A 26,418-nucleotide genomic window follows, 5' to 3' on the forward strand; every position below is an offset into this window, starting at 1 on the left:
GTCGCCTAGGGCGGGTCGTTGCAAGTAGGCAGGGACTGAGTGGCGGGTAGATTAGGGCACACTTGTCTGTTTCCTTACCCCCTTCATTACATAATCACAAGCCCATATACCTACTCTATCCTGGTCCCTCACACTACTATGGACCCCCTTGAGACCCTGGTTCAGCAAATGCAGGGTCTCTCCCTACAGGTCCAGGCCCTGGCTCAGAGGGTCAACCAGCCTGATGCTTCCATGGTAGTGCCCCTCACCTCACCTCTTGAACCCCACCTCAAGTTGCCTGACCGGTTCTCAGGGGACCGGAAGACTTTTCTCTCCTTTCGGGAGAGTTGTAGGCTCTATTTTCGTTTAAAGCCCGACTCCTCAGGTTCTGAGAGCCAGTGGGTGGGTATAATTATGTCCCGGCTCCAGGAAGGGCCCCAAGAATGGGCCTTCTCCTTGGCTCCTGACGCCCCTGAACTTTCCTCCGTTGATCTTCAACGTTTCCAGAGGAAAAGTTCCCATCCATACCACTGCATTAAACAATCTAACAAGATAAGGGGCTAGAATGGTCTTATCAGCCTTTTGATACTTATTAGTAAGCCCATCTGCGCCTGGAGACTTGTTGGACTTGGAGAGTTAAAGTCACAATTTCTTAAAACCGTAAACTGTTCTGAAACATTATTTGAGGAGGGGAAATTTTAGGCAGGTGTTGTTGGTCTAGAAAGGCCATAATACCCGAATGCTCAGTTTGTGGGGTAGAGAAGTATTTTGAGAGGTTATAAAGGCATGCGTAATAATCTGGTCAAATGTAAACAATCCCTTGTAGGTCCATTATTCTATCCATCTTTGCATAAATATAAAAGGAATACACATTTTTGCAGAGTGCCTTTGTGTTGTTTTGCAAGTAGAGCACCTGGTTTATTACCACGCCAATAGTATGTCATTTTTAGTTTACATGAGGTTAAATCATGCGTTTATGTGTTAAAGGAACAGTGTCATCACAATTTTTTTTTTAATATGTTAAAGATGTTAGTGCTTTATTAAAAACGTTTATATTTATTTGTGTGTTTGTGTTTTACTTTTTCTTATTTTTACACTTTTTCTTCCCTATGGGGGCTGCCATTTTTTGTTCCATTTCTGTATGTGTCGATTAACGACACATACAGACATGGAATACGGCAGCCACAGTCCCATAGGGACTGCGAACGGGTCCCGTCCCATTCACTTCTGTGTACGCCGTCTGTGTGGGAACTGCGCATGCGCCGCTCCCACACAGTCAAATTTGAAATTGGCGCCGTCCGGCGCCATTTTCCTGTGGACCGGAAGTCACGGCCGGACAGTAAGATTACTACTTCCGGTCGCGGCTTCCGGACTTGTGCACTTGGACCAGCGGCAGCAGATGGAGCGGACGGGCCGGAGGGAGCCGCGGCGGCAGGAGCAGGTAAGAGATTTCAATGTATGTTCGTGTTTGTGTACGTTTACTACTGTATGTAAACCTACTACACTGTGTGTTAGCTCAAAAAATGGTGACACACAGTGTAGGAGGTTAGACCGTTCAAACCCCTCGTTTATCCCGGCACTAGCCAGGATAAAGGAGGGGGGGATGCTGAGAGCTTACTAGAGCGAGGGCTTTTTACCCAATTTTGCAATGCTGCAATTTTGGGAATAGCTCCATCTAGTGACCAGCAATGGGAAATATTATAAATTAGAATCTAATTTATAATATTTCCTGACTCATGAAAAAAATAAAAAAAATGTGAACATTGTTTAATCACCTACACACTAAATGTTTAATTAAAAAAAAAAAAACATGTTTTTCTGGCAACACATTCCCTTTAAGCTCATGCAAAAATCTGTGTGTGAGACATTTTGGTTGCTCTATTAGCACAGTAGGAGACTTTGTTAAGCCTGTGAAGATAACAGAATTGGTATTGAATCTGTACGTAAGGGGGGATTCACACGAGCGTGTATTCGGTCCGTGCGGGCCGCGTGGTTTTCACGCGGCACGCATGGACCAATACAAGTCTATGGGGCAGTACAGACAGTCCGTGCTTTTTGCGCAGCGTTTGTCTGCTGCGCAAAAAGCGCGACAGGTTCAATAACTCTGCGTATTTCGCGCATCACGCACCCATTGAAGTCAATGGGTGCGTGAAAATCACGCGCACCACACGGAAGCACTTCCATGGGACGAGCGTGATTCGCGCAACAGCAGTGAAAAGGATGAATGAAAACCGAAAAGCACCACGTGCTTTTCTGTTTCCGAACATCCAAACGGAGTGTCTTTGCGATGAGCGAAGCCGGACAAGCGTACCGAACTTCACCGGGTTCGGCCAAACTCGTTTTGGCCGATCCCGGCAAAAAAATTATCGGTACGCGACGTCAGGAGATAGTCACTGTCCATGGTGCTGAAAGAGTTAAACTGTTTCAGCACCATGGACAGTGACTTGCGATCCCAAAATACATTAACCTGTAAAAAAAAAACGAAGTTCTAACTTACCGATTACTCCTGTCTCCTTCCTGCAGTCCGACCTCCCGGGATGACACTTCAGTTCAAGTGACAGCTCCAGCCAATCACAGGCCAAGCACAGGCTGCAGCCAATCACAGGCTGCAGCGGTCACTTGGACTGCTGCGTCATCCAGGGAGGTGGGGCCCGATGTCAAGAGAGGCGCGTCACCAAGGACGCGTCACCAAGGACGCGTCACCAAGGCAACGGCCGGGAAGTTCTCGGTAAGTAGGAACTTTATCTTTTTTTTTTACAGGTTTTTCGCTGTTGTGTTCGGCATTCACTGTCGAGGGTGCTGAAAGATTTAGCTCTTTCAGCACCTTGGACAGTGACGGGCGTTGACAAGCCTCATCTCTATGATGCCGGCTGCGCGAAAATCACGCAGCCGCGCATCAGACACGCATGACACACGCAGCTGTCAAATGGTTTTTGCGCTCGCAAAACGCTGCGTTGTTTGCGCGCGCAAAAACGCAACGTTCGTGTGAATCTCCCCTAAAGCTGTTCTCTAGTTTTCATAGCATAGGAAGTTTGTTTTATGAAATAACCTCTGATTGTGGCCTTATGAGCACACTATAAAGTAATATCAGTTGTCTGGTTGTTATCCTTATTCAAGAAATAATCTGAGCTTATAAAATAGAAGGTGCATATTTGGGGTGGTGCAATACATAATATGACGCTACACAGTGTTATGAGGCAAGTGGAAGTTTTTCTGCACCACCATTAATATAGGAGCATGAGCAGATCAAGACAGTACTCCAATTTTAGTGGAGATAATGCAGGGAATGAGCAATTCACAAGAAAAAAAAGTATATTCAACTATACACTTTATGGGGATGAAAAAAGAATATATAATCTCTTTCATTTTCGTGCTGTAGACGTCATATATCATAGAGTTTGTGCTTATGAAGTGTGGGGACAATGGGAGTGGATTTATTTATGGAAGGCCTTAATGTATGGTTCGAAAGAACCCTTTAAAGGAATTTGTTTTGTCTAGAGATTAGGGCATAAATAGAAACTAGTGTAAATGTAGCATTAAGTACACATACTAATATAGCATAGCACCTTTGTTCATCAATGACTTCTTTGATGAGAAAGAAAGCATTTGAGTCTATTATGGCAATGGATAGTCCACCTTTTATCAGCCAGTGCTGAAAAAAGTTGGGAACATTTTTTGTTAGACAATCGAAAAAAATCCAAAATCCTCCTTATTTAAATGCGTCTGCCATACGCAAATAATATGTGTTAGAAGGGCTGGTCTTTATACCACAGCACAGACCTTTTGAAAATAATAATGAAATCTATGGATCGCTCATTCAATACATACTGGCAAGACTTAAAAATGGATCACCGAAAAACATTGAGGCCTTTAATAGGCCTCCAGCTGCCATGTCAACCGACCGGTATCCCACAATTTTTTTTGCAGGGGTCCGATCGGGAAAGAGAACCCCCTCCCTCTGTCTAACTGCTCAGATGCCGCAGTTGCTATTAACCACAGCATCTGAGGCAGGTGGCAGGCCTACCATCGCAGGCTGGTGTCAACCTTTTTAAACAGCCGACACCCGCTCTGTATGGTGCAGGATCAGCTCCTGAGCCTGCGCCATAATGTGATAACATAAATTAAAACGTGATAGTTCATCATATTTTGCAATGGGGCTGAGATAATTATCCCATATAAGCGATGTCCATGACAGTATGCTGTACCGTTTTGATAAGCAATATTTATGTAAAGACATCTCTAGTCATTGCAAGATTTTACATTAATGACACCTACATAGAATAAGGTTTTGATTGCCTGCAGCACTCGCTTGGGAAAATTCAAAGGATACAAAAAAATTCAGCAATGTCCATAAAATCTTAACTGTCAGACCATCATATCCATCGAAAGGAGATTAGTGACCGCATCCATGTGGCAAAAAATCAGGTGTTTATTAATAAAGCCCCCAAAAAAATGCATGCACTGTTTCGACTCACGCAGTTTTTGTCAAGCATACATAACATACAGATTGTGCAAGTATATATTATAGTTGACAGTATATTTGCCAGTAAATACAGGGAAGGCTGTGACAGCAAATACAGGGATCACAAAGAGTTTACCGTTAGATAACACATTCAAGAACTATATAAAAGATTTTTTTACTGAAGTCTTCGTTTAAGAAGTGTATGCAGCACTAACATTTATTTTACAAACATTAGTTTGTAGAAAAAACAAAAGATGTAATGTCCCATTTTTCCTTTTTATTTTGAGATAATTTATCCTATGAGTTGCAGTATCAATTTTCTTTTTATTTAGCACACCTGTTGGGTCATCCAATCTAAATTTCCTGTCAGATTCACAGGAACAGTTCCTCCAGGGATTATCTGTGCCCACCTCTCCCCTCAGTCATCTCCAACATTCTCAAAGGACATCTTACCACTATGCCACCAATAGCCATCATGACCCAATCACTTTTAATTCAAGTGAGATTTAAAAAATGCAAACCATTGGTTAACCCCTTCACGACCACCCCAAGTAGATTAACGGGCTACAAAGCTGGTTGTTGTGCCTGCAGCCCGTTAATCCACGTGTGCTCCTAACAGAGCACACAGATGCTCCCCGCAGCCCTGCATCTCCTAGCAGCCTTAGTACTGGGGGAAAACATCGGGTTGGATCACAGTGGTGATCCGAACCGATTAACCCCTTAATTGCGGCAGTCAATAGTGACCGCCGCATTTAAGTTATAGCAACATCGGCACCCCGCTACGCGATTGGGGGGGGGAGGGGGCGATTGCTATGACAAAGGCTTCCTATCTGCCATTACGTTAGCCGATTAGGCCCCGCCAGGAGGCGGAGCCTGATCGGCTTGCTGTCAGTGAACAACTGACAGTTCTAATACATTGCACTATATGGGTAGTGCAATGTATTAGAACATCAAACAAACAGTTGGACCTTCAAGACCTTCAAGTCCCCTAGTGGGACTAAAGAAAAGTGTAAAAAAAAGTGTAAAAAAAGTCAAAATAAAAGTTGGAAAAATACAATAAAAGTTTCAAATAATAACACAAAACACAATCGCCCTTTTTCCTTTATCAAGTCATTTATTATTGAAAAAAATAATAAAGCCATACATATTTGGTATTGCTGCGACCGTAACGACCTTAACTATAAAAATATTATGTTATTTATTCCGCACAGTGAACGCCGTAAAAAAAAAAGTAAAAAATACTGACAAAATTGCTATTTTTTTGGTCACTTTGTCTTCCAAAAATTGAAATAAAAAGTGATCAAAAAGTCGCATGTATCCAAAAATGGTACCTATAAAAACTATAACTTGTCTCGCTAAAAATAAGCACTCATACAGCTCCGTCAACGGAAAAATTAAAACTGTTATGGCTCTCACAACATGGCGACAGAAAAAATCCATTCTCTTTACAAAAGTTATTTTATTGTGCAAAAAGTTGTAAAACATAAAAAAGTTCTATAAATTATGTATCGTCGGAATCGGACTGACCTGCAGAATAAAGGTAACATGTAATTTATAACGATTGGTGAACGCTGTATAAAAAGAATTAAAAAAAATAATGTCAGAATTGCTGTTTTTTGGTCACCTTGCCTCCCAAAAAAAAAGGATAACAAGTGATCAAAAAGTCGCATGTACCCCAAAATGGTACCAATAAAAACTACAGCTCGTCCCGCAACAAAAACAGCCTTCATACCACTACGTCTATGAAAAAATAAAATTAGTTAAGGCTCCAATAAGCCAGGAAATAAAAATATGCAGTTGTGCCGGCCCGAGGGGAACATTTCTTCTGTTTCAAGTGGCGAATTATCAAGGCCCCTAAAATTAGGGAACCAGGAAGGGGAGGGTCCAAACATATCTGCTGGAAGCGACGGTGCCCGTATTATACCAGGAAAACACTTCTCAGCAAAATTCCTCAAACTGCAAAGGTGCGGAGTGTGGACCAAAAGGGGCATAAGAAAGGACGCCATATATCAGTGCGACACCGGCATGTGCAGAAAGGATTGCTTCACAGCGTAACACACATCTATGGATTATTTTATTGTTTTTGTTTACCCCATTATTGTACCACCTGACTATGCCCCTTATATACTCCGCCCGCATTACATGTACCCCCACATTATAAACGGAAACACCAGTAAGACTCAATACAAAACTATTACAAGCAAAATCCACGCTCCAAAAGCCAAATGGCGCTACCTCCCTTCTGAACCCTACAGTGTGCCCAAACAGCAGTTTACTTCCACATATATGGCATTGCCATACCCGGGAGAACCCTTTTAAAAATTTTTGGGGTGTGTGTCTCCAGTGGCACAAGCTGGGCGCCACATATTGGCATATCTATAGAAAAAAATCCCATTTTCAGTCTGCAACATCGAGTGCACACCAATTTCTGCCAATCACCTGTGGTGTTAATATGCTCACTACACCCCTAAGTGAATACCTTGAGGGGTGTAGTTTCCAAAATGGGGTCACTTCTGGGGGGGATCCACTGTTTTGGTCCCACAGGGACTTTGCAAATGCGACATAGCGCCCAGAAACCAATCCAGCAAAATCTGTACTCCAAAAGCCAAATGGCGCTCCTTCCCTTCTGAGCCCTACTCTGTGCCCAAACAGCCGTTTATGACCACATATGTGGTATTGCCATACACAGGAGAAGTTGCTTTACAAGTGTTGTGGTGCTTTTTTTCATTTATTTGTTGAGAAAATGAAACCTTTTCAGCTAAAACTACGTCTTATTGAAGAAAAAGGATTTTTTTTTATTTTCACTGCCCAATTCTAATAAAATCTATGAAACCTCTGTGGGTTCAAAATGCTCACTACACCCCTAGATGGATTCTTCAAGGGGTGTAGTTTCCTAAATGGAGTCACTTTTTTGGTGTTTTCACTGTTTTGGTCCCTTAGGGGCTTTGCAAATGCGACATGGTCTCCGCAAACCATTCCTGCTAAATTTGAGCTGCAAAAGCCAAATGGCGCTCTTTCCCTTCTAAGCCCTGCCGGGTGTCCAAACAGCCGTTTATGACCACATGTGGGGTATTGTTTTACTCGGGAGAAATTGCTTTACAAATGTAGTGGTGCATTTTCTCCTTTTAGCCCTTGTGGAAATTAGAAAAAATTAGCTAAACCTACATTTTCTTTGAAAGAATGTAGATTTTGATTTTCACGGCCTACTTCCAATAATTTCTCCAATAAACCTGCGGGGTCAAAATGCTCACTATACCCCTAGATAATTTCCTCAAGGGGTATAGTTTCCGAAATGGGGTCACTTTTGGGGGATTTCTACTGTTTTGGCGCCGCAAGAGCCTTTCAGACCCGACATGGTGCCTAAAATATTTTCTAATAAAAAAGGAGGCCCCAAAATCCTCTAGGTGTCCCTTTGTTTCTGAGGCCTGTGCTTCAGTCAATAAGTGCACTAGGGCCACATGTGGGGTATTTCTAAAAACTGCAGAATCTGGGCAATAGATATTGAGTTGCGTTTCTCTGGTAAAACTTTCTGCATTACAAAAAAAATAGATGAAAAATGAATTTCTGCAACAAAAAAAAAGAAATTTGAAAATGTCACATCTACTTTGCCTTAATTCCTGTGAAACATCTAAAGGGTTAAGAAACTTTCTAAATGCTGTTTTGAATACTTTGAGGGGTGAAGTTTTTAAAATGGGGTGACTTATTGAGGGTTTCTAATATATAGGGCCCTAAATTCCACTTCACATCTGAACTGGTCCCTGTAAAAATAGCCTTTTGAAATTTTCTTGAAAATGTGAGAAATTGCTGCTAAAGTTCTAAGCCTTGTGATGTCATAGAAAAATAAAAGGATGTTCAAAAAACAATGCCAATCTAAAGTAGACATATGGGTGATGTTAATTAGCAACAATTTTGTGTGGTATTACCATCTGTCTTACAAGCAGATACATATAAATTTAGAAAAATGCTAATTTTTGCAATTTTTCACTAAATTTTGGTGTTTTTCACAGTTAAATACTTAATGTATCGAGCAAGTCCAATGTGTCACGAGAAAACAATCTTAGAATCGCTTGGATAGGTAAAAGCATTCCGAAGTTATTACCACATAAAGTGAAACATGTCAGATTTTAAAAAATTGGCTGTGTCCTGAAGGCCAAAACAGGCTGTGTCCTGAAGGGGTTAATGATCTTTAATTCTTAAATAATATTACAGTGCAAGCCAAAAATATTATTAACATCACTTGTTAACTAGCTTATTGTCGCTATCGAAGCTATGGTGATGTCATTGACAAAACATTTGAAGCCACCTAACAAACTTGTGACCAAAGATTTATAATCCACCCATAGGTACAGCAAATGAATGAGTCCAAAGTCTTGGCTGCAAGATTTGATTTAAAAAAAATAAATTAATTGCTTATTTGTGAAAAACACCAAAATTTTGAGAAAATTTGCAAAAATTATGATTTTTCTAATTTTAAATGTATCTGCTTGTAAAACAGATAGTAATACCACACAAAATAGTTACTATTTCACATATTCCATATGTCTACTTTATATTTGCATAGTTTTTTGAACATTATTTTATTTTTCTAGGATGTTACAAGGCTTAGTACTTTACCAGCAATTTCTCACATTTTCAAGAAAATTTCAAAAGGCGAATTTTACAGGAACCAGTTCAGTTCTAAAGCGGCTTTGAGGGCCTTATGTACTAGATAGACCCCATAAATCACCTCATATTAAAAACTGCACCCCTCAAAGTATTCAAAACAACATTCAGAAAGTTTTTTTTAATCCTTTAGGCGTTTCATAGGAATTAAAGCAATGTCGAGGGGAAATTGACAAATTTTTTTTTTTTTTTGCTGCAATTCATTTGTAATACATTTTTTTCTGTAACACAGAAGGTTTTACCAGAGAAACGAAACACAATATTTATTGCCCAGATTCTGCAGTTTTTAGAAATATCCCACATGTGGCTCTAGTGTGATAATAGATTGAAATACCGGCCTCAGAAGCAAAGGAGCACCCAGTGGATTTTGTGGCCTCCTTTTTTTAGAATATATTTTAGGCACCATGTCGGGTTTGAAGAGGTCTTGTAGTGCCAAAACAGTTGAAATCCCCCAAAAGTGACACGGTTTTGGAAACTATACCCTTAGATAAATTCCTTGAGGGGTGCAGTTATCATCTTGACCCCACAGGTCTTCTGCTATATTTATTGGAGTTTGCCTGTGAAAGTGAAAAAATATATTAAAAAAAAGATATTTGCAAGGAATAAAGAATAAAACGCACCCCAAACCTTGTAAAGCTACTTCTCCCGATTACAGCAATACCCCATATGTGGTACTAAACTGCTGTTTGAACCCACGGCAGAGCTCAGAAGCGAAGGAGCACCATTTGGATTTTGAAGCGCAGATTTTGCTGGATTGGTTTTCAGTGCCATGTCGCGTTTGCAACGCCCTGGAGGGAGCAAAACGGTGGAAACCCGCCAAAAGTGACCCCATTTTGTAGACTACACCCCTCAAGGAATTATTCTAGGGGTATAGTTAGCATTTTGACCCCACAGTTTTTTTGCTGAATTTAGTGGAATTAGGCCGTGAAAATGAAAATATACTTTTTTCTGAAAAAACATAGAAATGTTTAATTTTTACAATGAATAAAGGAGAAAAATCACCTCAAAATTTGGAAAGCAATTTTTCCTGATTATAGCAATATGCAATATGTGGTAATAAACTGCTGTTTGGACTCAGAAGGGAAGGAACAATATTTGGCTTTCGGAGCTCAAATTTAGCTGGAATGGTTTTCGGGTGTCATGTCACATTTGCAAAGCCCCTGAGGTACCAAAACAGTGGAAACCTCCCAAAAGTCCCTTTAGGGGACTGGAACGAGCGATCATTAGGTCGCTGGTACAATACACTGCAGTACTAATGTATTGCAGTATTATATCATTTTTACAGGCTCCTGTAACAGCGTGATCGCTGTTCCTGTCCATTAGTCCCGCGTGTCAGCTGTAATACCTGAAGAATATGGCGCGGGCGCAGCGCATGAGCCCACTCCATATATAACCCCCCGCACCACGACATGCTATTAAGTCGTGGTGCGCGAAAGCGTTAATGCGCAGCGGATGGTGCAAAGTGAAAATTGAAATTTTCCACTGATATGCCATTTTAGCGCACAATATGTTGTGCCCAGTTTGTGCCACTGAAGACAAATACCTCATACAATGTTGAGCGGGTTCTCCCGGATATAAAATATCATATATGTGGACGTAAGCTGGTGTTTGGGCACGCTGTGGGGCTCAGAAGGGAGGGAGCGCTGTTCTGTTTGGGGTTTTGCTGGTATTTCAGTTTATGATGTGGGGGTATGTGTAAATTGGGCAGAGTACATCAGGACATAATAAGAGGGTATAATAATTCGGTAAATAAATAATAGTCTGCAGATATGTGGCCAATGTCGCACTGATAAATGGCGCCCAATCTTATCAGCTTTTGGACACTGCACAATTTCTGTCGCTATATTCTGAGAGCCATAACTTTTTTTATTTTTTCTTCACCGGAGCCGTGCGAGGACTTATTTGTTGCGGGACAATCTGTAGTTTTTATTGGTACCATTTTAGGGTACATGTGATTTTTTTTATCACTTTTTATTAGATTTTTTTGGCAAGCAAAGTGACAAAAAAACAAATTCTGACAATGTTTTTTGTCTTTTTTTTTTTACACTTTTCACCGTGCGCTATAAATAACATTTTACTTTATTCTGCGGGTCGATACGATTACGGCGATACCAGATGTATATAGTTTTTTTTATGTTTTGTGGCATTTGCGCAATAAAATCACTTTTCGATAAAAAATTTTTTTTTTTGTGTCACCATATTCTGAGAGCCATAACTTTTTTATTTTTCAGTCAAAAAAGCTGTGTAAGGGCTTGTTTTTTGCGGGACGGGTTGTTGTTTTTATTGGTACTATTTTAGGGTACATGCGACTTTTTGATTACTTTTTATTCTATATTTTTGGAGGGTTGATTACAAAAAAATTGTGATTCTGACATTGTTTTTTAATTATTTTTTTTTTGCGCTGTTCACCGTGCGGGAAAAATAATATTATAGTTTTATAGTTTGGGTCGTTACGAACGCGGTGATACCAAATATGTGTACTTTTTTTTAACATTTTCATTTTTTTCCTATAATAAAAGACTTATTATAGGAAAAAAGCATTTTTTGTTTTTGTAACTTTTATAACTTATTTTTACACTTTTATAAAACATTTTTATTACTTTATTTTTTACTTTTTACTTGTTTTACTTGAAGACTGGCAGCACTGCTATAATACATTACACTACCTAGGTAGTGTAACGTATTATAAACTGTCAGTGTGATGCTGAGAGTCAAGCTGACAGGAAGCTTATGAGGACCGGCCTCCGGCTGGTTCTCATAGGCTGCTGTGTATGGCAGACCCGGGGGCCATTGTATGGCCTCCGTTTCTGCCTTATAACCGACTGCAGCACCCGCAATCGGTCCCCAGGAAAGTTTGTTGTAGCAACAAACTTTCCAGTTTTTTTGTAGTAACAAACTTTCCAGTTTGTTGCTACAACAAGCTTTCCCTGCGATCACATGACCGGGACCTGAACCAATTAGGTCCCGGTCATGTCTCCGGGACCAGAGGCAGGGGTTAACAGCGAGATCCGGGTGTCAGCACTACTCTGAGACACCCGGATTGCGCTTTTATCACCCACCGTGAATTCACGTCGGCGCTGCACAGGGCCCAGCAAATGCCGACGTGAATTTACTGTGGGCGGTCGGGAAGCGGTTAAGGACTTATAGTCATGAGTACGCTGTATCCATGAGGGGGAGCCCTTCCTTACACGCCCGCCCCTCTTTCTATTAATTGCCAGTTGCCGTATATATGCATGTATATGGCAGCTTGTTAGTCACTAGTGAGAAAAAGTTGGGGGAGCACTCCCCTCATGAATTCTCTTACCTATATGTCTGCTTTATTCTTTATCAGCTGCTATTAACCAAATGGCTCAATGATTTTGTTGTATTGCTTAGTCTACTAGAAGAGTGGAACTGTCCCTATACTATGCTGCCTTTAAACAGAGAAACATAGAATGGTGACAAATCTGCTTAAAATATTTTAGCTTAGGCTGTAAGTTTCCTTCATGTATAGGGTGGCTAGTTAGATGTAATAAATCTATTCATAATGGTTATGAGCGTCAACTTTACGTCTACCTTGAATATCACTGGCGTGATAAGGGGGTTTGGCTATACATCATATTATATACTGTATACGTGTATAAATCATAGTGTTTTCTACTATGTTATGCAGTAAGATTAGGAATAAAGCAAACTTGCCATAAAATGTTAGGCTTCGTTCACATCTGCATCGGGACTCCGTTCACGGGTTTCCTTAGAGCTTTCTGTCATGGAAACCCATGAACGGAATACAAACTGAAACAAACAGAAACCATAAGTTTCCGTTTGCATCACCATTGATTTCAATGGTGACGGATCCGGTGCAAAAGGTTTCCGTTTGTCACCGTTGTGTAAGAGTTCCATCGTTTTGACGGAATGACTAAAGCAGTCGACTACAGTCTTGATTCCATCAAAACCACGGAGCCCTTACAACATTGGTGACAAACAGAAATCATTTGCACCGTATCTGTAACCATTGAAATTGATGGTGATGCAAACAGAAACCTATGGTTTCCGTTTGGGTTCTGTTCATGGATTCTGACGGAAAGCTCAGACGGAACCCATGAACGTAGTACTGACGCAGATGTGAACAAAGCCTTAATGAACTAACCCAGGTAGAATTGCAAAGCAGGATAAAAAAATAATAATAATTAGTCTGGAGTATAGCAAATGTTGTGAAAATGTTTAAGAAGGGGTCATACACTGAGCCTGAAAACTGTAGAAGTTTCACCTCAATTTTTAATAGTGAGTTAGTTTAGTGCGCAGGGCTAGACGTGATTGTATCATATTGAGACACACACACCTATGTATATATATATGTATATATATATATATATATATATATATATATATATATATATATATACATACACTAGTCCTCAATAAATTAGAATATCATCAAAAAGTTAATTTATTTCAGTAATTCAATTCAAAAAGTGAAACTCCTATATTATATAGATTCATTACACACAGAGTGATCTATTTCCAGGATTTTGTTCTTTTAATGTTGATGATTATGGCTAACAGTTAATGAAAACCCAAGATTTAGTGTCTCAGAAAATTTGAATATTATATAACCCCAAATTCAAAAATGATTTTTAATGCATAATGTAGGCCTATTGAAAAGTATGTACAGTATATGCACTCAATACTTGGTCGGGGCTCCGACTCTGCATGAATTACTGCATCAATGCGGTGTGGCATGGAGGCGATCAGCCTGTAGCACTGCTGTGGTGTTATGGAAGCCCAGGTTGCTTTGATAGCGGCCTTCAGCTCGTCTGCATTGTTGGGTCTGGTGTCCCTCATCTTCCCCTTGACAATACTCCATAGATTCTCTATGGGGTTTAGGTCAGACAAGTTTGCTGGCCAACCAAGCATGGTAATACTGTGGTTATTAAACCAGGTATTGGTACTTTTGGCAGTGTGGGCAGGTGCCAAGTCCCGCTGGAAAATGAAATCAGCATCTCCATAAAGCTTGTCAGCAGAGGGAAGCCTGAAGTGCTCTAAAATTTCCTGGTAGACAGCTGCGCTGACTCTGGACTTGATATAACACAGTGGACCAACACCAACAGATGACATGGCTCCCCAAACCATCACTGACTGTGGAAACTTCACACTGGACCGCAGGTAACTTGGATTGATGCCTCTCCACTCTTCCTCCAGACTCTGGGACCGAGATTTCCCAATGAAATGCAAAATGTACTTTCATCTGAAAACAGGACTTTGGACCACTGAGAAACAGTGTTGGTCCACTGTGTTATATCAAGTACAGAGTCAACGCAGCCAAGGTTTTCAATTTGTATACGCTGCTGCACCTGTTCATAGAAAATATATATTTATATTAAATTAAATATAATGCTGAGGTGTAATAAATCTATATAATGAGTTCCACTTTTTGAATTGAATTAGTGAAATAAATTAACTTTTTGATGATATTCTAATTCATTGAGAAGGACTAGTTTGTGTGTGTGTGTGTGTTTATATATATATATATATATATATATATATATATATATACATATATATATACATACGTGTATGTATGTATATATATATATATATATACATACAGATATGTGTGTGTGTGTGTGTATAAAAAAAATAATATATATATATATATATATATATATATATATATATATATATATATATATATATATATATAATAAAGGACCAATGCAAGTGAAAAGACATGCTTGAATTACAAATATTCATGTATTCATTAAGGTACATTAAATAAAATGTAAAACATTCATTTATTATGAAATCCTGCAAAGCTCGAATGGTGTCTCATTTCAATTATGTATTGTGATTTCTGTATCTTCTAATAAGACAAACTAAACCTTGCAGAATATAGCTGGAACAACAAGTATTTGTTGGCATCTGTACTGCTAATTTTCCAATAATTGATTCTTGCAAATTAATCGCAAGTTAAGCTTTTGCCAAAAGCTCTAACAATTCTTTTTTTAAAGATACTGCATTGTTAATTGAAATGTCTGCTTGCAAGCGTTAAGTTTTATGAGGAGGTTTTCAATTTGTATACACTGCTGCACCTGTTCATAGAAAAAAAAAAAAATATATATATATATTTACATTAAATTAAATATAATGCTGAGGTTTTCGTGAAGGAGAGGATAAAGCAGATGCTTGCTGATTAAGAGTGCAATGTTTAAGACAAGCTTTTGGTTGAATGCACATTTTTCCTGTCACGTAGCAGCTGTTCAACAGTTTGTGCTCCAGATCTTCAAATTTACCACCTAGTCTATTAATTAATAGAAATGAATGGACTTGTTTGTAGGTTATCACATACATTGGTTTATTTGTATGTTGTATTTGTCTTTTTAGAAGTGATTTGCTTGAGTGGCTTAAAAAGATGGAGATCAGATAGAGCTGAGGGATGTACTGTATCAAATGACTATACAGAGGAATGCAGTACTGCAATTCAAAAGTATCAGTTAATGTTAAAACGCACTGTATCCATGGATTCTTTAAATAGGGTGCAGCATGATACAATTATTGGCACCTTATGTGTAATTATAATTAAGTTCGGCAAAATTTCGAAGGTGTGCTCCCAGTTTGAAGGTATCGCCTTTATTAGTTCATAATAATAATAACTTAGCATTTCTCGCTTCTCTATGTGAAACCGCTAACTTAAAGAGACTCTGTCACCACATTATAAGTGTCCTGTCTCCTACATAAGGAGATGGGCGCTATAATGTAGGTGACAGTAATGCTTTTTATTTAAAAAAAACGATCTTTTTCTCAACGTTAGGAGCGATTTTGGTTTATGCTAATGAGCTTTCTTAATGCCCAAGTGGGTGTACTTTTACTTTCGACCAAGTGGGCGTTGTACAGAGGAGTGCATGACGCTGACCAATCGGCATCATGCACTCATTTATACTGCACTAGCGATATAGTTATATCACTATGTGCAGCCTCATACACAAACCCTAACATTACTACAGTGTCCTGATAATGAATACACATGACCATCCAGCCTGGACGTCATGTGTACTCAGAATCCTGACACTTCTGACTCTTTTTTTGTTAGATTCCGGCAAGCGAAACCAAATCTCGTTTAGCTCCGTGATCTCGCGAGATTTCGTATCCGTTGCTGGAATCTCACAAAAAAGAGTCAGAAGTGTCAGGATTCTGAGTACACATGACGTCCAGGCTGGATGGTCATGTGTATTCATTATCAGGACACTGTAGTAATGTTAGGGCTTGTGTATGAGGCTGCACATAGCGATATATCTATATCGCTAGTGCAGTGTAAATGAATGGAGAGGAGTGCATGATGCCGATTGGTCAGCGTCATGCACTCCTCTGTACAACGCCCACTTGGTCGAAAGTAAAAGTACGCCCACTTGGGCATTAAGAAAGCTCATTAGCATAAACCAAAATCGCTCCTAACGTTGTGAAAAAAAATCGTTTTTTAAATAAAAAGCATTACTGTCACCTACATTATAGCGCCCATCTCCTTATGTAGGAGACAGGGCACTTATAATGTGGTGACAGAGCCTCTTTAAGCTTTCCTGATTAACAAAATGCCACAATTAACTATTTACTATGACTATTATTTTCATTAGTATTGTTTGATTGTGCAACTTTAGTAATTCTATCTAAAATGCTATTAACTGATAAGTTGCAAAATATGCTTTGAGATTTTAGAGAAGTCCCTTTGCCCGGTTGGTTATATCTATAGCCTTAAAGGAACAGTGTCACCACAAAAAAAATTTCATGTCAGTTTAATGTTGGTGTTTTATTAAAAACGTTTTTATTTATTTGTGTGTTTGTGTGTTACTTTTTTCTATTTTTTCACTTTTTCTTCCCTATGGGGGCTGCCATTTTTTTTTCCATTTCTGTATGTGTCGATTAACGACACATACAGACATGGAATACGGCAGCCACAGTCCCATAGGGACTGCGAACGGGTCCCGTCCCATCCACTTCTGTGTACGCCGTCTGTGTGGGAACTGCGCATGCGCCGCTCCCACACAGTCCAATTTGAAATGCGCGCCGTCCGGCGCCATTTTTCTGTGGACCGGAAGTCGCGGCCGGACAGTAAGATTACTACTTCCGGTCGCGGCTTCCGGACTTGTGCACTTGGACCAGCGGCAGCAGACGGAGCGGACGGGCCGGAGGGAGCCGCGGCGGCAGGAGCAGGTAAGAGATTTCTATGTATGTTCGTGTTTGTGTGTGTTTACTACTGTATGTAAACCTACTACACTGTGTGTTAGCTCAAAAAATGGCGACACACAGTGTAGGAGGTTAGACCGTTCAATCCCCTCGTTTATCCCGGCACTAGCCAGGATAAAGGAGGGGGGGATTCTCAGAGCTCACTAGAGCGAGTGCTTTTTTCCCAATTTTGCAGCAAAAAGCAATGTGGTTGCTTTACCACATGCAATGCTGCAATTTTGGGAATAGCTCCATCTAGTGACCAGCAATGGGAAATATTATAAATTAGAATCTAATTTATAATATTTCCTGACTCGTGAAAAAAATAAAAAAAATTTGAACAATGTTTAATCACCTACACACTAAATGTTTAATTAAAAAAAAAAACATGTTTTGCTGGCAACACATTCCCTTTAAGAGTGTTTTCCCACTTTCAACAAATATCCTTAACACACTTTTCTGCCATTCCTGCTCAGGCACAGATTAAGCAATATAGGTAGCATGTGTCCGTTCAGCAAATTCAGATCAGATTCTAGAAGGCATGGGAAAACCAGCAGGGGACCGGCTACAAGGTGCATGACAGAAATGTCATCACTTTGTCTGTTCTCTGCCCCAAGCTCTTAAAGTAAAACATGGTTGTTCCTGAGAATACACATAGGATAAGATAGTGTGAGTAAAGCAGCAGCAGAAGGAAGCCAGTTTGCTGTTGGGGTCAGACTCTTGAGAAATTTGTTGCGGAACCAGAAATAAAGAAGACGTGTGAGAACTAGTTTGCCAACCCAGCCATGATTGACTCACCAGCTCAGATCCCTGGCCTTATTTTTGAGGTATGTCACTACTAGTTGTCACATAGGGTTCTTGGACCCACTGGGCCGTAGCGCCTTGGCGGTATGGAAGCTGGCCAACATGGCGCAGGTCAAAGTCTATAGTTTGTATAGGGTACTTGTGGCAGCTCAGTCAGTAGCAAGGCAGGCTCGGCTGAGACTAGGCAGCGGGTAGACGTGGAGTAGCAGGACAGGTGTTGAATACAGCACAGCACGAGTACAGCACAGCACGGCACTTGACCAGCATAGCACGGGATACAGGAAATACTGGGAACTGGAAGACCATTTGCTTAGACAAACTAAGATATGGCAAACAATTCTCAGGCACTGCAGGAAGGGGTTGGTTTCTCTTATAGTCCAGGGTGGTCATGGGGTAATTAGCATTAAAGCCCGGTATGCTCGCTGCCCGTTCGAGAGCGGGCACGAGCGTGCGCGCGCACCCTACGGGACCCGGCCGAGGTGAGTGGAAGTGAGCGCTGGTGTCTCATGACGAGGAGACTGGGGCCAGCGCCCGTCGACCCATGGCTGCGGCCATCAGGAGGTGAGTGAACCTGACGGCCCGCAGCCATGGACATGACACTAGTATTCACTATTTGACCCAGTGCTCCATAAAACACATACAGTATATTAGCTCTGCCCATGGTTACTTCTCAGAGATAGAAAAATTTAATGATGACTCTAAAATCAATGCACTGTGACTGTAGAGAGTGGCAGCAGCTTTGTTAAAAAGAAAAAACCAAAACATCTTACACCTCAGGTGAACCAGTGTCATCAACTTGCAAAAGGTCTCAGAATTTATAATTTGAAATAGAAGGGACTTTACCAACAATCTAACCAGCTGAGTTCTTAGTTTAGATGCCAGTATGTCCTCTTTTGCCAGGGTATTACCTTCTACAATACCTCTATATGATTGGATGCCAGTGTAGTAGATAGCAGTGAGAGTGAGGAAATTTGATACAATCGATGAGTCTGCTGGCTGCAAGTGGCAGAGTGCCCCAAACCAGAGATCCACTGTTCCCACCATCTCCTTCTAAGTAACAGATAAATTGTAGTTTGCAGCAAACTCTTCCTCAGCCATGATCTTTCACTTTCATTCCCTGTCACAATGCTCTTAACAACGACATAGAAGGTAGTGTTTTGTACCGGAAGAACTGCCTCAATCAGCTCTATGCCACTTTATTGATACATTGTCAGAATCTCAGGGCATTGGAATTATGTTAGGCTCTGTTCACATCTGTGTTGGAAGCTCTGTTAGTAGCCTGTTTGCAAATTCTGTAAACAATAGCAAAAAAAAAAATAGCACAGCATGCTGCACTATTTTTTCAGGTAAAATGATGGAAACCCGATAGACCTCATTAAAGTTAATGGTATCTGTCGGGCGCAGTTATTTTATGCCATGAAACGGATTTGTCACATTATCGAATTCCGTTTTTCTGCTCCTATGATGGAACAGAAAATATAATTTTTAGTGCAGATGTGAACATAGTCTAAATTACATTTAGTTGCTAGTAACATGAATCTTCTATGTGATTTTGCCCACATAATATAGACAGCAAAGGCATAGTACAAATAAATAGCAATGATTGGCAAGTATATATATTGATACAATACAGAATTTTTTTTCCCCCTCCTAAGATGATGAAATATTTACCCATTACAATTAAAGCTATTTTATCCCTTGAAAGGGTGTTTGTGGTGCTTATTGCGGTTATCTATTTGGTAATTTTTTTCTTGGCCAGAGTGAAAAACCGTTACAAAGAGCGAATCTCTCTCTCTCTCTCTCTGAAAGAATTATCCTGACTTGCATTAGACAGACAACCCATTTGAATGGGCACTGTGTAATGCTTAATTTCTCCTGAGCTGGCGTTGCAGAAATATTGAATACTTGTCACGAAGCCGGTTAGTGGACCCACTAGGCCGTACCACCGTAGCGGGAAGGCAGCTGGCCAAACAACAGGAAACCCCAGCAATACAATGTCCCGCACAGGGGTACCTGGATAGTCCAGACGGTGGCCGCAGCTCTGGCACTGATGGAGATGGGTGCAGCAGATAACGCCAAACGTGTCTGATGACACAGGTGCCGCACGTTGCACCAGACGTGGCGGATTCCTCCGGAAATGGGAGATGACACAGGACGTTACGGATCACTCCGGACGTGGCAGATGGCACAGGACGTGGTGGATTCCTCTGGACGTGGCAGATTCCTCTGGACGTGGCAGATTCCTCCGGACGTGGCAGATTCCTCCGGACGTAGCAGATTCCTCCGGACGTGGCAGATTCCTCCGGACATGGCAGATTCCTCCAGACGTGGCAGATTCCTCCGGATGTGGCAGATGACACAGGACGTGGCACAACTCGACACTATAGGCACAGCACGGGATACAGGAACAGATAACAAGGCACGGGTAACAACTGGAACGGGAAACACTAAGGGACCATTTGCAAGACAGACTGGGAAAACGAACAACGCTCAGGTAAGTATCAGAAGGCCTGGGGCCATCTTATAGACCAGGAAATCATGGCAGTTGATGATGATGATTTCCTTTGTGCGCGCGCTGGCACTGCAAGGCCGGGCACAAGCGCGCGCGCGCACCCTACGGGACACCGCAGACCTGAGCGGAAGTGAGCGCTGGCGTCTCCTAGGAAGGAGATGGGGACCAGCGCTCACGGATCCATGGCTGTGGGCGTCGGGAGGTGAGTAAACCCGACGGCCCGCGGCCATGGACGCTACAATACTTACTGCCAGGTTTCCTCACAGAGTACAGCGGATCGTTTGGGCTCCAAGGAGGGGGACACTTTATGATCAGCTTATTGTCAAGGGACCCTTCTAAAAAGAACAAATTGTTCAGAGCAGACAACTCCTTTAAGAAGGTCTGCTTAGAACCTCTGTTTGATATACCATCATCAGCATCTATTAGAATTTTACTACATTTTTAATTAATCTTCCAAGTATATGTTAAGCTTTTTAAAAAATATTACCGTTAACCATTTTCTCATTAAGCTTATTATACAGTATGTGGACACAAAAATAACCCGGTTTCTAAATTTAAAGACGCACTCCAGGAATTATTATTTTTTGCTTGTATAGTGCAGCATAGACTGTTTATTAACCCCTTCCCGTCGTAAACAACCTTCAGATTTTCATTTTAGTTTTTTCCTCCCCACATTCCAGAAGCCATAACGTCTTTATTTTTCCGTCGATATAGTACTATGAGGGCTTGATTTTTGTGGGACGAGTTGTAGTTTTTTGTAGCACCATTTATTTTGCCATATAATGTACTAGGAAATGGGAAAACAATTATTTGTGGGGTAGAAAATGAAAAAAACAGCGATTCCTTCCTCCATGGTTTTTTGTGCGTTGTTTTTACGGAATTCACTGTGCAATTAAAACAACATGTTATCTTTATTCTGTGGGTCAATACGATTATGGCGATACCAAATATATATAGTTTTTTCTGTATTTTACTACTTTTACTTGTAAAAACCTAAGTGTAAAAAAGAAAATGTATTCTGTGTCGCCAAATTCCGAGAGCCACAACTTTTTTATTTTTCCGTCGATTAAGTGGTATGAGGGCTTATTATTTGCGGCATAAGCTTTAGTTTTTAATAATACCATTTTGGTGTACATGCGACGGTTTGATCACTTTTTTATTTCATTTTTTGTGGGAGATGATGTGACCAAAAAATAGACATTCTGGCGTTTATAAAAAATTTTTTTACGGCGTTCACCGTGCGGGTTAAATAATGATATATTGTAAAAGTTCAGACTTTTGCGGACACGGCGATACCAATTATGTTTATTTATTTATTTTTTTACTATGCTCTAGGGGGAAAATGGGAAAAGGTTTTTTTTTTTTATTTGAAATTTGAAATTTTTTTTTTACACCAAAAAAAACTTTATTTAACTCATTTTTTAATTTTCTATTAGTCCCCTTAGGGGACTTCAACCAGCAATCATTAGATCGCTTGTACGATATACTGCAATACTAATGTATTGCAGTATATCATGATTCTGACAGGCAGCTATTAAGCCCTGCCGGAGGCAAGGCTTAATAGGTGTACAAAGATGGTGGACCTGGGGGCGTTCATTAAGCCCCCAGGCAGCCATAGCAACCATCAACCCCCCGCAATTGCATTGCAGGTGGCACGATGAGCTGTTAGAAGGGGTTGCCCCCCTCTTTCTGACGATTTAAATGCTGCGGTCAGTATTGACCGCAGCATTTAACGAGTTAAACTAGCGGGATCGCGCTTGAGCACGATGCCTCAACTTACTCTGAAGTGTCGGCTGTAACATACAGCTGACACCATCATCGTATGGTGCGTGCTCACTGCGTGAGCCCGCTCCATACTTCCCTACCTGACTTTGGCGTATGGATACGTCAAATGTCGGGAAGGGGTTAAAGAATAATGCTTGATATAGAAAACAAAAGAAGAGAAAGAGATGGCGCTCCTCTAAGGTGATAACGTACTTTGTGAAAAATAAAATCTGTGAAAGTGAATCTGGATTGACTCACCTGATACACTTAAAGTGTATCGGGTGTTCACCCTGGTATCGGCACACTGAACAAGCCTCTGGAGCAGACCCTCGGAGTAAAGCTCCGAGATTGACGTTTCTGCTGTGGTCGGGTAGTTAACAGATGAAGAACGTAGAAAAGATGCTCCTTGTTTTGGGCGCTTTTGTGTGGATGGTTTAGTGAGTCCATAATCGGATGGTATTAAAAACAATTTATTCAGTGGACATGCTAAAATAATAATGATAAAATACAAGTGCTGCAATGCGTTTCAACCTCACACCGAAGTCTTCGTCAGGCATATACCGTCAGCTACCTGACGAAGACCTCGGTGCAAGATTGAAACACGTTGCAGCACTTGTATTTTATACTTTTAACATGTCCACTGAATAAATCGTTTTTAATACCATCCGATTGTGGACTCACTGAACCATGCACACAAAAGCGCCCGATACGAGGAGCATCTTTTCTGCATTCTTCATCTATTAAAGAATAATGTAGAGGCTCCTGTGTGTGCCTTGTATATAACTGTTTTAGTTAGGCCCCATGCACATGACCGTATTTTTCATCAGTAATTACGGACAGTAATTACGGACCCATTCATTTCTATTGGCCACAGACACCTTTCAGTATTTTTACTGATGGGTGTCCGTGCTGAAAAAATTATAGAACCTGTCCTATTCTTGTCAATAATTATGGCAAGGACTCTCCCATAGAAGTATATGTGAGCTTCCGTAAATGCGGATGGCTACTGATGTGCATTTGTAAACCTTCCATATGTACGGAAGCATTGCTAGGCAACATGTTGATGACATAATTTGCAACCTCCCTCTTTTTATACGGATCCGTATATACGAATGGAATAAGGATGCAATACGGACCGTATTTACGCACACCTTTCTGTATATATGGATGAAATACGGATGCCTACGGATCCGTATTTACGGATAGTATTTCAGGATAGATGAAAATACTGTCGTGTGCATGGGTCCAAAAATGTGTTATTTATGGGTTGTCTGCCATCTTGGTTCTTTCTTCCCGGAGTTTTATCACACTGCATTTGTTCTGATCCAAGTCTTATTTAAGTGCAGCAAGTGATAGATAAGTGACATAGAACTTCTGTCCTCACGCTGCAGAGTCTTAGTGTATCCTATGTGATGCAGCTTTAGCCAGTCTCCTCTGCTTTCTGCTTATGATAGATTTGTCTCTGTCATTTTCTACACAGGAGGCAGTGAGGAATAGCATCTCATAGGAATGCACTGGAAAATGTGCACATGGTGCTCAAAGATAGTATAGACAGTCTGTGTAAGGCGACGTAGTTCTATAACACTACACCTAATTTTTTTTTTTTCAAAATGGTTTTTATTAACATTTTCCAATAAGGGGTACAAAAAGTAAAAAGGGAAGAATGGGGAGTGAGAAGCATCCAAGATATCAATATAGATAAAGTAATGGGGTAAGAAATGAAAAACAACACAACAGGGGCGTGGCTTGGCAGCTGAACTTGATGGCCGCTTGATTCCTCAGCTCCGGCACCCAACATCGTTAATTAGCAATTTATGACCGAAGAGCAGGAGAGAAATTACACACAGACCTTCCCTAGTGTGTGGAGATGCAGAGGAGACGAAAACCGGTGGCTAAACTGGTCAAACTCACCGACTTCTACTACCCTTGCCGTTCGGAAGAGGGGAGAGACGAGATGTCCTCCGCCTCACTGGCCGGATCACCTACCTCTGAGCCTCCACATCGCTGTCCGCGGGGAACCGCTGAGGAATCGTTGCCAAGATGGAGCAGGTCTGTGCCATCGCCGGGGGTTAACTCGCCTTCCAGGGGGAGAGCAGAGCTCACGGCAGCTGATAGTGCCGCGGCTTCTCTAAGAGAGCATAACTCCCCATATAGCTCTGCATCGCCACGTGGGCCGGCTCTGTCGGCGCCATCTTCCCCATCTTCTAGAAGCCCTGTGGCAGGACGGGGGAGGACACATGACCCTGATATGACACCGGACACGGCGGAAGATACTAGCTTGTCTGATTCTGTACCTGGATATGTTTTAGCCAATCTACCCTCATCTTCCAACCCGGTCACGGAATCTATGCTAAAAACCATGCTACAGGCACTGCACCAGTCACTTCATGCAGGCATGGCTGAGCTTATTACTCCCCTTGCAGCTTCTGTTGCAGCAGTGGAACACAGAGTGCAACATGTAGAAACAAAAATGAGTGAAATCACCTCATCTCATAACACTCTTATTGATGCACATTATGACCTAGAAAACGACCTATCACAGGTTAAAGCAAAGATTGCAGATTTGGAAGACAGATCCAGACGCAATAACCTCAAATTCAGGGGAATTTCGGAGGACATCGCGCCAATAGAGCTTAACCAATATGTCCAGGAATTCATTCAAGCCTTGCTGCCTACTTGTACTCCACAGGATCTAATTATAGATCGAATACACCGTATACCCAAACCTAAACACTTGGCAGATTCCATACCCCGAGATGTGCTAGCCAGGGTACATTTTTTCCACATCAAAGAGGGTTTTTTAAATGCCTCAAGAAAAGGAATCGCCATACCGGCAAAGTTTAAAGAAATCTCAGTATACTCAGATCTATCTGCGGTGACCTTGCAACTACGCAGACAACTACACCCTATCACTTTGGCATTACGGGATAATGAAATTCACTATCGGTGGGGATTTCCGGTCCGTCTCATGGTATCATACAAAAATTCGCCTCAAGTCATTTAATCCGTATCGGAAGGAGTTAATCTTCTGCGCCAATGGAACATTGTTGTTCCTCCACCCAAGTCAACAGCACAAGGGTCTCCACACAGTATCAGAGCAGAATGGAATACGGTCGAACATCGTAGACGACCTCCCCGCTGAGAGATGGGATAGATGTCTGGACTGTCGTAATATGGATCTCCGTGCTATTTTCTTGGACTCTCTCTTGCTCACACGGTTTTCATCAGCCACATTCGGTGCCGGATGGTGGTCATCGGGATTCGGTTTCGGATGAACTGTTCTACCCCTGAACCAAGGGACAACAACACAGTTTGTCCCCTTCTGGAATTTGTTTATATGTTGTTTTTTCTTTGTTTTTTCAATTTGCTTTTCTTTATAATCCCACATCTGCTATCTATAACTCTGAATTTAATTAGGGCTTACAAAATTGCTTTACGTATGACAGGTTATGCTAGAGCTAAGGAGTCTCAATCTTGGAGAGAAACTTGGAGCTCTCTCCTAAATACTTACTGTCAGAAATTGGATCAGTTATTTGCACGCCTCCATATTGAATAATGCTTATCTCATTTGCCTCCCTGAATGTAAATGGCCTTAATAGCCCTCAAAAACGGGCTCATATGTGGAATGAAGCTAAATCTAGGATGTGTGATATTTTGTGCATTCAGGAAACACATCTCCTGAAAAAAGATGCTGATCGTATAAGGCATCATCTATTTCCTGATATTTACCAATCACATTATTCCAATAAATCCAGAGGCGTGCTGATAGCTGTAAAAAATACTGTAGCATTCCAACTGCTTCAGACACATATAGATCCGGATGGAAGATATGTCATATTAATATGTTTACTTAACAATGTCAAATATACACTGGTGAATTTATATGCTCCTAATAGATACCAAACTAGGTTTTTTCATAAAATCTTTAGACTTATTGATAAATATAGATAAGGAAAATTGCTCATATGTGGCGACTTTAACACGGTAATGGACGCCTCACTTTATTCTACCTCCAATACTAGGCTTTCTCAGACCTCAC

General features: G+C 41.0%; 1 protein-coding gene across 1 annotated transcript in view; it reads left to right on the top strand.

Annotated features, from left to right (window-relative positions):
* The window catches only part of NAALADL2 (N-acetylated alpha-linked acidic dipeptidase like 2), a 710,493-nt gene that overhangs the window by 513,294 nt on the left and 170,781 nt on the right, over window positions 1-26,418 (top strand). The window lies entirely within an intron of this gene.

The sequence above is a fragment of the Rhinoderma darwinii genome, chromosome 4 (assembly GCF_050947455.1).
Source record: "Rhinoderma darwinii isolate aRhiDar2 chromosome 4, aRhiDar2.hap1, whole genome shotgun sequence".
Taxonomy (NCBI): domain Eukaryota; kingdom Metazoa; phylum Chordata; class Amphibia; order Anura; family Rhinodermatidae; genus Rhinoderma; species Rhinoderma darwinii.